Raw genomic sequence first — 14,858 nt, 5'->3', positions numbered from 1 at the left:
CACCTGTAGTGCACATACAGGTGACGTCCGCACACCTCCTATACAGACTCTTAGAGCTTCCGCTTGGACTTTGTCCAGCTCGGACAACACTGGCTTAGATGCTGACCCATAAGCTATACTGCCATCCTCTAGTCTGGATCTGATCAGTGATACATAAATACGTTTAAGAGATAATACATCTGCTCCCCACTCTAAACCTGCCAAGCATCTCATTACATCAATGGTTTTTTTGCATTTTTCAATTATTTTTGTAATGTGGACCCCTGGAGAGTAGTCGTTGTTACTCCTTTGTTTAAGAAGGGAATTATAGATAACAAGAAATTAGAGGCCGGCAAGCCTTTCATCAGTGGTAGAAAAACAATTGGGGAGCATTATTTGAGATAAGATTTAATTGCAATTGGAAGAAAATAGGATAATTAGGGACAACAGCAAGGTTTTATCCATTGCAGGTCATGTCTTACTGAATTGACTGGTTAGATTAACTTTTCGCCATATTCGGCATGGACATTGTGGGCCAATGTGCCTGTTTCTGTGCTGTCCTGTTCTATATCCTTAAAATGATCACCAATAAATCAAATAATGCTTTGGTTGAAACTTCTTTAACCAGAGAGTAGCAAAAATATAACCATATAATAACCATATAACAATTACAGCACGGAAACAGGCCATCTCGACCCTTCGAGTCCATGCCGAACACATAATCTCCCCTGGATTAATGTGTTCCTTAATACCAATGTGGACCTTAATACCACATGTAAAAATGTGGACCTTAATACCACATGTAACACATTTTCATTGTTAAATATACCGGCAATGGAACAATTACATTCTTACTTGCTGTAGTTCAACTGTCCCATAAACACAATAACACGCAGATCGATATATAATAATCAATTATACAATTAATTAATAACCATGATACGAGATAAGCTAAATAATGTAACTCTGAAGTCCGTAGTGCAACCAAGGGCACAGTCCGTCATGCTCCAGCTGAATTATATAGATAGCATTAAGGGCAATCAAAGACGAAAAGGGAGAAGAGGGTTATGAGGATGAAAGTAGAGGTGAAAAAGTGGGAGGCATTTTAAATAGATCATCGAGTAGTCTGTTTACAATTAACTGAAATGAAGTGTAATCACATTGATGATCACATTATGCAAATATGTACAGTACAGAATTAATCTTGCAACATATCAGCACTGCCATTGCATGAAGGCACACATTACTCTTGATACTGGGACTTCCCAAGATGAAATAATTACAACCAAATATCGGGAAATCTCTGATTATATACTTGAAGGTATATGGACAGCAGCGAGAATGTACGCAAAACACATTCAGATATTGGAGAGTTCTGTAGCTCAGTGAATGTAGTCTACAAATCAGACACTGAGGTCTTTTCGATCATTCCATTAAGAAAGAGAACATCTGCTTTCTGAGTACACCATAATTTAATCAGTTTATAACCCTTTTCCATCATAGGAAGCATTTTAATTAGATATGAAATACATCAACTGTTTAGAAGGTGCTTTTTCTTTCTCTCTCAGTGCATCTGAAAAGCTATCAAAACTAATTAGCATTTAAACTGTTGGAATATTGTGGAGCAAGTAGATAATGCAGGGGCAAAGGTAATTTAGAAGAAGAAACATAATTAGAATTAATATAAAATTTGTTCAGGAGGAGGATTATTGTATGTATTTAAAGTGAGCAGGAAAAAAAATATGGATATCAAAAAAAACTCATATTAAGTACAGAAACGGATGAAAGGGAAGAGATAAAGAGTAAAAAGCTAAAGTTTGAACAAAGATTGTTTATGAAACATTTACAGTTTATAGACAGATAAAAAGTAAAATAGTAATTAAAAGATTGATTGGTGATATAGCACAAAATTGCAGTGAAAAAAGATGATCCCTTTTGACACAATTAGTTTTCTGACAATTTCTCCAAGCTGATTTATCTTCTTCAGCTCTTCCCACCTGCACCAGCATTCTAGTCCTAATCCTTCAACTGTTCTCCCCCTTCTACAATCTTCTAATTCTCTAAATTTATTCCCTCTCATTTTTGCTTTTCCAAACCCTTCCATACGGCGTGGAAACAGGCCCTTCAACCCAATGCCATCCAACATGCCCCATCTACACTAGTCCGTGCTTGACCCATAACCCACTAAACCTATCCTATCCATGTACATGTGCAAATATCTTTTAAAAGTAACAATTGTATCAGCCTCAACTGCCTCCTCTGGCAGCTTGCTCCTTACACCCATCACCCTATGTGTAAAACAAAATATCCCTCAGGTTTTTATTAAATCTTTCCCCCTCACCATAAGCCATTTCTCTCTATCACTGCTCAATGACCTCAGCTGGCATAAATGAGTGTGAATATAGAATAATGATTAGATTGAGACTGACCTTTGTGGGATATCTGTCAGGCATTTCTGACCTCTAGCAGATCCACAAGTGAAATGTGCAGATAGATTTATATGATGCACAAAGACCTCTGACCATATTTATTCATATTCTTAGAGTGTTTTTCTTGAACTTGGTGTAAACATTGTTATACCTGAGATGGAAGCTCGTCACATACTGTATCACTGTGCAGTTAAAGAGGTCAGAGCTTCAAAGGGATCATTATTGTTTACTGCTGATTGTATATATGTTTCCATATGCAGTGGAGTAATACGACAGAAGGTGCTGCATTAACTCAGTGGGTCAGGCAGCATCTCTGGGAAAAAGGAACAGTTGATGTTTTGATTTGAGACTTCTTCAGACTGAGAGTCACGGGAGAGGTAAACTAAAGATATGAAAAGGTACAGAACAAATTACAACTGTCACCAATGACTCAAGGTGGTGCCCCCAATGATATGACAGAATGTAATATTGAAAAACATTTTGGCTAGGGAACTGAATGGAGGCATTAGATGTGGAACTCTTCTACAGGGTCTGTACCAAAGAGAATTGTATATTTGAAGCAGTTGTCTGCCAGAGAGAGTGAGAGAGAAAGAGAGAGAGAGGGTAGAATCAAAAATAGTGAACAATTGATAATGCCCTTGTCCCACTTAGGAAACCTGAACGGAAACCTCTGGAGACTTTGCGCCCAACAAAAGGTTTCCGTGCGGTTCCCGGAGGTTCCCGAAGGTTTTTATCAGTCTCCCTAATAATCGAAAGTGGGTTCCACTTCTTCTATGTTCCGGCAATTATTTCAAAAAATTCAAAACTGGCCGCAACTAAAAATAGATTGCCGTTTTTAAAATCGGTAATTTTTTAGTCTAAGCCGGTTGTGATTCTAGGTGGTTGCCGGAGGTTGCAGGTGGTTTCCGGAGGTTGCAGGTGGTTTCCGGAGGTTGCGGTGGTTGCCGGAGGCTGCAGGTAGTGGAAGGCAACCTCCGGCAACCACCTTCAACTAGCATCGCAACTGGCTTCAACTAATAAATTACCGATTTTTAAAATGGCAACCTATTTTTAGTCGCGGCCGGTTTTGAATTTTTTTAAATAATCGCCGGAACATAGAAGAAGCAGAAACCACTTTCAACCATTAGAGAGACTGACAAAAACCTCCGGGAACCGCACGGAATTTTCCGTTCAGGTTTCCTAAGTGGGACAGGGGCATTACAGAGTTCCCCTAACCCTCACCTCCCATCAGCCATCGCATACAACACATAATCCTCCAACATTTCCGGCAGCTCCAACGGGATCCCACCGCTAGCCACATTTTCCCATCTCCACCCCTTTCCGCCTTCCGGAAACCACCCGCTCCCCAGGTACCTACCCATGCAACCACAGAAGATCCAACACCTGTCGCTGTACCTCCTCCCTCAACTCTGTCCAGGGATCCCAACAGCCCTTTCAGGTTAGGCAGAGTTTCACTTGCACCTCCTCAAACCTCATCTACTGTATCCGTTGTTTAAGATGTGGACTCGTACATCGGCGAGACCAAACGCAGACTGGGCGATCATTTCGCGGAACACCTTCATGCAGCTCATGTGAACCAACCTGATCTCCTGGTTGCTGGACACTTTAATGCTCCTTCCCATTCACACACAGATCTTTCCATCCTCAGTCGCCTCCATCGTCAGAGTGAGTCTAAATGCAAATTGGAGGAACAGCATCTCATATTTCCCTTGGACAGCTTGCAGCCCAGTAATATGAATATTGATTTCTCTGAATTCAGGTAGCCCCGTCATTCCCTCTCTTTCTATCTCTCCCCACCCAAGTCGCACTAGCGTCTCATTTTCACCCGACAAACAGCTTACAATGGCCTGTTTCCTCTATCATCATTACTGTAAACAGCTGTACAGACACAGTCTGGTATTCAAGTCAGCTTTAATCATCAGTCATGGTGGTACAATACAATGCGTTGTTAGTTCATCTCTACCACCGGTGTAACTACGTAATATGGGAAGTGAGTGTTAATATAAAGTGTACAGTAAGGTGGAGCTAGTGTTAGTACATTACTCTGATTTGTGCACATGCAATAACCAATCTACATCCTTCCTCGTAGAGAAAAGTGTTGTTAAACAGTTATTAAAACACATGCGGTTAAACATACTCACTGTTCCTGTCAGGCAGTCTACTAACTCGACCCGAACGCGTACGGACAAACCCTTCCCCCTCCGTTCCGGAAACGTTAGTAGGGCTGGGTGGTGGAGAACCCGAGAAGGAGAACGCAGCCAGGAAGCCGGGAGAGGGACGGTGGAGCGAGCACGCAGGACTAGGGGCACTGGGGGATGGGGTAACCGAACGACGATGGGAATACATGCAGGGGTCAGGGGGTCTGGGACAGACAACAGCAGCAGGTGTCTTGAAAACCAACGGCGGTAGATGTTGACGGCTGCGCCGATACAGAACACCATCAACGTTGACGAGGTAGGAACGAGGTTCCTTGGCTGACCCCTCAACTGTCGGGTATGTCCGACTGCAGTCTGCAGGCGAACCACTGGACCTTGTAGTAACGGTTTAAGTTGTTTGCTCAACTTGTCATTGGAGCTCTTCTGAACATCATGTTTCTCCTGAATGCGTCTCGGGACCGCAGCTGGTTTGAGCACCTGTGGCTTCAGCTGTTGCTGGGCGACGGGGAGCTGGGGCCGTGTCTTGCGAGACATCAGGCGCTGGACGGGAGAGCCTAGAACACCATCCCTGGAAATGTTTCTCAGGTTTAACAGATCCAGGTAGACGTCGGAATTGGCAAGATGCGAACGTTCCATTAGCTGTTTTGTGCTCCTGGCAGCACGCTCAGTGAGGCCGTTGGATTGAGGGTATTCTGGGCTGCTGGTAACATGCTGAAAGTTCCAACATTTGGCAAAGTTTTTAAATGCCGGACTGGTGAACTGTCTCCCGTTGTCAATTTGCAGTCGAACTGCTACACTGTGTACAGATAAATGTCTCTGAAGCTTTTGTATAACCATCTCAGATGTACAGGTAGGCAGCAGGTCAAGTTCAAACCTGTTGGATCAGGAATGAACCAGAACTAGGTCGTGTTTACCATGCCATTCAAAAATATCCGCAGCAACGGATGTCCAAGGTAGTTCTGGAGCGGATTGTTGCAGGAGAGGCTGTTTCTGTTGGTGCGGTGCCAAGCTGTTGCAGATGGAGCAGGATGCCATTTTTCACGTATGTACTTGGTCATACCTGGCCAATAAAACATGCTTTGGGCACGGGCGAGCGTAGCCTCAGTACCAGGGTGGCCACAGTGGGCATCTTTGTAGTATTCATCGTGCAGGGATGACGGAATCACAACTTTGTGACCCATGACAATGATCCCGTCTTGTATCACCAGTTCATCGCGAACTAAGAAGAATGGCTGTACATCTAATGGTGTATTAGATTGTTTTGTGGGCCAACCACTATTGATAATGGAGGTGAGCAGCTGTAGCGTTCTATCAGCAGCTGTCTGTTCCACAAGGCGACGCAATCGTTCCGTGGGAACGAAGTCGACTTTAAGCACAGCAAGCTCATCGCACTCAAAGGGATGTTGTTTGAAGAACACCTGTGGTGCTTGAGAGAGAATGTCGGCGATCAGCGTATCTTTGCCCTTTTTGTAAACAATCTGGAAATCAAAACGCTGGAGCTGCATCGTCATGCGTTGCAAACATGCGGGCGCTGCGTGAATAGGTTTGTTCAGGATGGTGACCAGGGGTTAGAGGTCAGTTTTGATTGTGATTGTTTTCCCGAAGATACAGTCTCTCAACTTGGAACATGCAAAAACGACAGCTAGCAGCTCCTTTTCAATTTGGGAATAACGATGCTCGAGCTCTGTCATGGTGCGAGAGGCGCACGATACAGGTAGCACGGTGCCGTCAGCTGATGTTTGTAGGCAGGCTGCACCTAAACCGTATTGCAAGCATCACACGTGATGGTGACTGGCAGCTTGAGGTGACTTAGACTGTTTTGACTGTTTTACTGTTTTACTGTTCTTTTATAAATCATGTCTCTCGGGGTATCTAAATCTAATTGTATTAGTTGTTTTAGTTGTGACATCGGATGGAAGCTGCATACCAAATCACATATGTGCAATGACAATAAAAGATATCCCACCACTAGACAGTATTAGCCCCCCGCGGCCTACCAACTGGATTGGCGCGGCCTTTCCTGTCAGTTCTGGACCAGAGCTCAAGCAGCCGCGGCGCTGCGCTCGATGCATCGTGGAGAGGGCGAGGCCCTACCTGGGATCGCCGCTTGGAGCTCCGGAGTGTTGGGCAACTGCTCCAACATCGCGGGGCTGTGGGTGCGGAGCTCCCAACGCGGGCAGCACTGACTTTAACATCGTGGAGTCATGGGACCCTTTGCCGGGGGTTCCCAGTGCGAATCTCTGCCCAGCGCTGCTTTTGAACATTGGGAGCTGCGGACTCCGGCGGGTGGTGGAAGGTGACCGATTCAGAGGTCCAGGCCGCTGAGGGTGTTCTCCCGTTCGATGTCGGGGTTCCATCGTTCCTGGCGAGAGGGCCTGAACATCGGGCCGCCCGTGGCGGCAACTACGGGGTGCTTGGGAGGCCCCGACCATAGGTGAACATTGGGGAACATCAGCGAGGAGGTTGACTGGACTTTGGTTCCTTCCCTCACAGTGGGGAACTTTGGTGCTGCTGTGGGGATGTTTGTGTTGTGGACTACTGTGTTCTGTGTTTTTGTGGGGGGGGGTTTAACTTTATTTTTTGTATGACTGTAAGGGAAAGAGAATTTTGTTATCTCTTAATTGAAGACAATGACAATAAATTAAATCAAATCAAATCCAATCAAATCAAATCAAGGCAACCTTGTCTTGCCCCTGTGACAATGTCAAAGAATTCTGTGTTTTCTGAATCAACCTCGACACAACAACTGGATCCCTTGTAAAGGTTGTTGATATTGATGAAAGCCTCTGGGATGTCACACACTTTAGGAATTTGCCACATGGTGTCTCTATGTACACTATCAAATGCCGAATCTCATCTTCGTCCTCTACATGCGGTCTACCATCGAACTGGAGCGGCGTTTCCTGCCGGGACCACAGTTTCAGCGGTGGCACAGCACTGGGACGCCAACACGGAGCGGGCGATGCCTTACCGGGTCGCCGTGCAGTAAGCTCCAGAGTGTGGTGACCGCCGACTCCAACATCACGGAGCTGATGGCTGCAGAGCGTCTAACCGTGGGCGACACTGGATTTAAAGTGCCGCGGAGCCTAGGATCCGAGATCGCCAGAGTCGGAGTTCCAACCGGTGCGGCCTGAGGACTTCGGGTGCCGCAGTCTCCGAGGAGGAAGCGGCCGCTTCAGACATTCCAAGCAACTGAGGAGTATTCACCCGATGCCGGACTTCCAGCTTCCCGGCAAGAGGGCCTGAAAACATCGGACTGGCTGAGGAAGCCACAAATGGGCCTCGACCTTGAATGGACTATGAAGAGGAGGAGAACTAGACTTTCTGGTGCCTTCCCTCACAGCGGATTCGGCTGTGGGGGAACGTTTCATATTGAATCCTATAGTGGACTGTCTTTTTTTTATTTTTTATTTTATATGGATGTATGGAAATCTAATTTCTTCTCTGTAAAGCACTTTGGCTTCAACATGATTTGATTTAAAAGTGCTATATAAATAAAAATTACTCACTTACTTTTTGTAATCAACAAAGTTTAATTGTATTGGCTTCTGAAATTCCAGGCATTGTTCTACCATATTTCGTAACACAAAGATCTGTTTGCTGCAGGATCATTCCATGCGGAATCCTGCTTGTTCATCACGGAGTTTCATATCCGGAGCTGCTCTAAGATGATGTAGCAGTACAGAACAAAGCACTTTTCCTGGGACTGAGAGCAACGGGATCCCTCTCCAGTTTTCATCCTCACTAAGATCTCCTTTCTTTGAAAATTTCACTATGACTCCATTCCTCCAATCATCTGGTACACATATTTCTGTGAGGTTATCCATTTTGGTGGCAAAAACGGGAAAGCAGACTATTATCTAAATGGTGGCCGATTGGGAAAGGGGGAGATGCAGCGAGACCTGGGTGTCATGGTACACCAGTCATTGAAGGTAGGCATGCAGGTGCAGCAGGCAGTAAAGAAAGCGAATGGTATGTTAGCTTTCATTGCAAAAGGATTTGAGTATAGGAGCAGGGAGGTTCTACTGCAGTTGTACAGGGTCTTGGTGAGACCACACCTGGAGTATTGCGTACAGTTTTGGTCTCCAAATCTGAGGAAGGACATTATTGCCATAGAGGAAGTGCAGAGACGGTTCACCAGACTGATTCCTGGGATGTCAGGACTGTCTTATGAAGAAAGACTGGATAGATTTGGTTTATACTCTCTAGAATTTAGAAGATTGAGAGGGGATCTTATAGAAACTTACAAAATTCTTAAGGGGTTGGACAGGCTAGATGCAGGAAGATTGTTCCCGATGTTAGGGAAGTCCAGGACAAGGGGTCACAGCTTAAGGATGAGGGGGAAATCCTTTAAAACCGAGATGAGAAGAACTTTTTTCACACAGAGTGGTGAATCTCTGGAACTCTCTGCCACAGAGGGTAGTTGAGGCCAGTTCATTGGCTATATTTAAGAGGGAGTTAGATGTGGCCCTTGTGGCTAAGGGGATCAGGGGGTATGGAGAGAAGGCAGGTACGGGATACTGAGTTGGATGATCAGCCATGATCATATTGAATGGCAGTGCAGGCTCGAAGGGCCGAATGGCCTACTCCTGCGCGTAATTTCTATGTTTCTATGTTTATATGTTTCTTCCCAGCATGCATTACATAGCTTTGTGAGTATTCCTCTCAACGTTTCCCCTCCGTTCTTTAGTAGTTCTGCTGGAATCTGGTCGAGTCCTGCTGCTTTGTTATTTTTCTGATTCTTAATTGCATTTGCAACTTCCGTTTCTGTGATTGATCTAACCTCCACCTCTAGTTCTGGAGTATTTTTCTCCTCAGAGAAGACAAACAGTTCAGATGGTTCAGGTTGATTCAATATCATTTTGAAGTGTTCAAGTTCAACCCATTGCATGTTTTGCACTTCTTCTGTCAGAAGTACTCTCCCGCTCTTGTCTTTTATGGGGGCAACAGAGCTTCTACCGGAATCTCCCAGATCTCTGGCTGTGCGGTAGAGTATAAAGGTATCATTTCTGTCCCTGGTTTCTTGTGCTTCTGTGCATTTGCTTTCAATCCAAGCTTTTTAAAATCTTTTTTGCATCTCCTCTTCACTAGATTGTGTACTTGTCTATAATTTTCTGCCATTTCTTTCCTTTCTTCGGTTGTCTTTGCACTCTGTCTCTTCTGCTTTATGTCTCTTCTTCTGTCAATCATCTCCCATGTGTCTGATCTTATCCAACTTTCTTTTCTGGTCCCACGTCTTTGGCTAATGGTGGTATCTGCAGCTTCCCGAACTGCCTCTTGGAAAGTTTGCCACTGTTGTTCAATGTCTTCTCCTTCCTGTAACACTTGCAACCTATTTATCACTTCAAGTTTTAATTTCTTTGACATCTCTTCATCTTTTAACTTTGCTATGTCATATGTTTTTAGAATTTACTGAACTTTAATCTTTAAAAAAAATGCTCCTTCCCCCTACCTTTTCAATATTCCCTTCATCTTCTGTCCTTCTTCAGCCCTTCATATTCCCTTTTGCATCGCTCATTGTTCCCTCTACTTCTTCCTCTAATTCTCACCAATTCTCTTTTCCTCCTTTCTTTCCCTCATCCCTTCTCTCCCTGGCTGTTGTTACCCACTTGCTACCATCTATTGCAATCCTGCCATCTTTTACTTCATACAGCCCTTTGCAATTTCCTGGCCGCATGCTTTCCTTCCCATCTTAGTTTTTACAGCTATTCTCCCCTTCAACTTATGTTCCTATGCCAGCACGGATGTTTCCAGATATCCTGAGGGAGATGAACCCTCTGCACGATATTCTTCAAACAAAAAAGACATTACGTTCTTTGCAGATGCAGGAAGAATTAAAATAATATTTAAAATATATTTTATTTGGAAGTGATTTAATTGTACCATACAAATCTGCTTAACCAGTTCAGGATGTTAACCTTTTCACTCAAAGGTTCATGCGTCTTAAGTCAAAGATTCTTTTGTCATGTCTTTTTATTCTTACATCCAACGTTTCAATTAAATAATCCATCAAATTCTCCAAAGCACTGGAACTCACATGCTGCAATTTCATAGTGGTATTTCACTTTACTTTGAGCAGCCATAAAGCAGCATTGACAGCATCCCCAGAAATAACTACGCAGGCTGAACTATGATGGCTTCCCAGCAGAACAGCATCCATCAGACAAATGTGGCAGAAGAAGAAAGAGGAAAGGAAGAAAGAAGGAAGGGGAGAAAAAAGTCAACTGATGTGAGAAGCTGATGAAACAAATGATGGCTTAAGATTGTTATTAGATAAGCATTTGGTGCAGATGTACCAAGGCTAGTGTTTCATCAAATAATAAATCCCACTGCAGATCAAAAGAACCAAAGGTAAATTTTGTACACGTGTATTAAAATGAATTCACAGGAGCGTTTCATTAATTACCGTGCTGCAAGATCATAACGTGATAATCAGAATTGACTTTCAACACACGAGCCATTGAAGAAAATGGTGAGCAATTATTTGGGGCAGTTAATAAAATAAGAATTATGTTATATCAAAAGGTGCCAGATACCAATGTACCTAAAACAATGAACAGTTTCAAAGATAAGAGAAAAATATAGAAAGAAAATATGTATTTTACAAATCTGATAAATGTAGAAGTGCAGATTAAATTGATTTTATTCATGCTCTGCTTGACACCAACACCAAATGGGCCCAATCAATGCTAAATCCAACCCTTTGCCCTCATAGCCAATCCTACAGGTGATTTGATACTGCAGCAATACAGACTGGACCATGCTGAGAGTCTCCACCCCAGGGCAGCTTAAGGGCTTGTCCCACTTGGCGATTTTTTCGGCGACTGCCGGCATCATTGACTGACATATCAGGTCACCAATAAATTTACGGTGTGATGCAGCGTGATGCAGCGTGACGACTTTTGATGCGCGGTGGTTTTTCAAGTGTCGCAACATTTTTCTGTCACCGCTGGATTTTGAAATGTTCAAAATCTTTTGGCGACGCTGATATGACGCTGTCAGTCGCCAAAAAAATCACCAACTAGGACATGCCCTTTAGCATTGCAAATGGTAACTGGACCTCAGATGGTGGAACCTGAGACACAGCCCTCTGGACTAACCCGACACCTTTAGACAGCTTAAGAAACGTTTCAATGTTCCAAATTTCAAAGACATTTTAAAATAGCTAAATTAGATTCAAATTTGTCAAAACAAAATAACTTAAAATACTTCAATAAGTAATTATAAATATACACTATCTATATAATTAAAAGTGTCATCTTGACCACTTCCTGTCTGCGCTATATATTGATTTTAGAAAAAAACGCTACCCTGTATATTGCGCAGTATATTGATTTTAGAAAAAAACGCTGCACCAACTCTATGTAATTGCACTTTCCCATTCACTACTGTGCACTAGGGGCAATTTTACAGACTCCAATTTACCTACAATCCAACACATCTTTGGGATGTGGGAGAAAACCAGAGCACCTGTAGGAAAGCCACTCAGTCACAGGGAGAACATGTGAATTCCTCACAGACAGAACCAGAGGTCAGAATCAAACCTCAGTGTATGGCATGGTGAGATAGCAGCTCTACCAGCTGCATCACTGTGCCTCCCTGGTGAAACAATTGACTGGAGACCTTGGGGCCGAAACGATTTAAATGGAATAATTTTTACAGCACCTACTGGTTAAATAACATCTCAAATCAAATTAGTTTATATAAAGCACAAAGTCATTGAGGTTGAGGTAATTGCAGTTGTCTAGATACTTCCAATTTGGTAACTTAAAACTAACCAACAGAGACAACCTTCACTTGAGTTCCCTTGATTTTTGGAATTAAATCATTTAAGTAGTTTACTTGATTCCGCGGAAAGTGTAAATTGCAATCGGAAATGTTCTTTGACTTCTTATAGGTTAATACACAGTAACCTGTTAGTGTTCTTCCTGCTCTCGGGTAATTGACTCATTGAAATGAATATAATGTTCAATGGGACTTGAATAGGTCGTTTTTTTTTGCATGCATCAAAGATAAATTCAGTTGTTTTTAAATCCTATGCATGATTCAATGTGATATTTTTGTTTAGATATTATTTCCTAAAAATGACACAGCTATGGTTGCATAATGGAAGACTACTTATTTATGAGTTGAAATTGTATTCTGCAACTGCATGGTGCCTGGATTTTGCCCTCCTATGATTCAATCTAACATGTCTAATTTCCTCTAGATTCTGTATTTTTTTAACAAGTATAATCTATCATCCTCCGTCCAAATTGGATACAATACACAAAAGATGAAAAGCAATTAATGCACAAGCATGCTATTGAATTGTGTAGCTCATATCCCAGTTTCAATAGCTTTTGAAATAAACTAAATCATGAGCTTCTTATGAAATTCATAACATTATTTGTGGAATTACCAATTCAAAAGTATAGCTAAATTTAAAATATCAGGCTTTGATTATTCAGGGAGAGATCAAACTACTTAAATATTTGGAACAAGCCCCTGTCAAGAATAACATCTATCATTGATAAATAGTTGGAATGGGTTGGTACAATAACGTTGCATTTTTTTTTTAATGGGCCATAATTTGAGGAAATATTTGAACAGCCATTAATTTATAACCAAAATGTCCACTTATAGACAGCCAGTCTACTGCAAGAAGTGAAGTATTAATGAATAGTGCTTTTGGTAACCATGGCTACCATCCACACTGCACAGGAGATTGTAAAAGTATTAAGAATATTGACTCATCCAATGAGCGAACATGACTTCAAATGAGGAAAAATTCAGAGCTTTTTTAATCATATTAACAAAATTATTGAATATTACCCATGTTGATTAACTGGAAAAATACATATGTTAAGCATGTTTTTCTTTTGCATATTCTCACCCACTAACATTCTCTACTAAGGACTCATACTACGCATATATATTTCAAAATATATACTTTATTTGTAAAATATACAGTTACATGGCAGTATATGCAACTTGCTGCCAGAGAATGTAGTGGAGGCAGCAGGTTGCATATAGTGGAGGCAGCAAGTTCACTCAATAGACAATAGATGCAGGAGTAGGCCATTCAGTCCTTCGAGCCAGCACCGCCATTCACTGTGATCATGGCTACTCATCCACATTCAGTAACCCGTTCCTGCCTTCTCACCATATCCCCTGACTCTGCTATCTTTAAGAGCTTTATTTAACTCTCTCTTGAAAGCATCCAGAGAATTGGCCTCCACTACCTTCTGAGGCAGAGAATTCCACAGATTCACAACTCTCTGGGTAAAAAAGTATTTCCTCGTCTCCGTCTAAATGGCCTACCCCTTATTCTTAAACTGTGGCCCTAGTTTTGGACTCCCCCAACATTGGGAACATGTTTCCTGCCTCTAGCTTGTCTAATCCCTTTGTCTAATAATCTTATATGTTTTGATAAGATTCCCTCTCATCCTTCTAAATTCCAGAATATACAAGCCCAGCCACTCCATTCTATCAATAGTTGACAATCTCGCCATCCCGGGAATTAACATTGTGAAACTACGTTGCAATCCCTAAATAGCAGGAATGGCCTTCCACAAATTTGGAGACCAAAACTGCACACAATACTCCAAATGTGGTCTAACTAGGGCTCTCTGCAACTGCAGAAGGACCTCTTTGCTCCTATACTCAACACCTCTTGTTATGAAGGCCAATATACCATTAGCTTTCTTCACTGCCTGCTCTACCTGCATGCTTACTTCCAGTGACTGATGAACAAGGACCCCCTGATCTATCTGTACATCCCATGTACATTCCCTTTCCCAACTTGACACCAATCAGACAATAATCTGCCTTCCTGTTTTTGCTACCAAAGTGGATAACCTCACATTTATCCATATTAAACTGCATCTGTCATGCATCCGCCCACTCACACAATCTGTCCAAGTCACCCTGCGTCCTCATAGCATCCTCCTCACAGTTCACACTGCCACCCAGCTTTGCATCATCCACAAATTTGCTGATGTTACTTTGAATCCCTTCATCTAAATCATTGATGTATATTGTAAATAGCTGCTGTCCCAGCACTGAGCCTTGTGGTACCACACTAGTCACTGCCTGTCATTCTGAAAGGGACCCGTTAATCCCTACTCTTTGTTTCCTGTCTGCCAACAAATTTTCTATCCATGTTGGTAACCTAGCCCCAATACCATGTGCCCTAATCAACTAATCTCCTATGTGGGACCTTATCAAACGCTTTCTGAAAGTCCAGGTACACTACATCCACTGGCTCTCCCTTGTCCATTTTCCCAGTTACATCCTCAAAAAATTCCAGAAG

Source organism: Leucoraja erinacea, chromosome 3 (genome assembly GCF_028641065.1).
Source record: "Leucoraja erinacea ecotype New England chromosome 3, Leri_hhj_1, whole genome shotgun sequence".
Lineage (NCBI taxonomy): Eukaryota > Metazoa > Chordata > Chondrichthyes > Rajiformes > Rajidae > Leucoraja > Leucoraja erinaceus.
The sequence above is the reverse complement of the archived record's forward strand: the minus strand, read 5'-3'. Positions refer to the sequence as shown.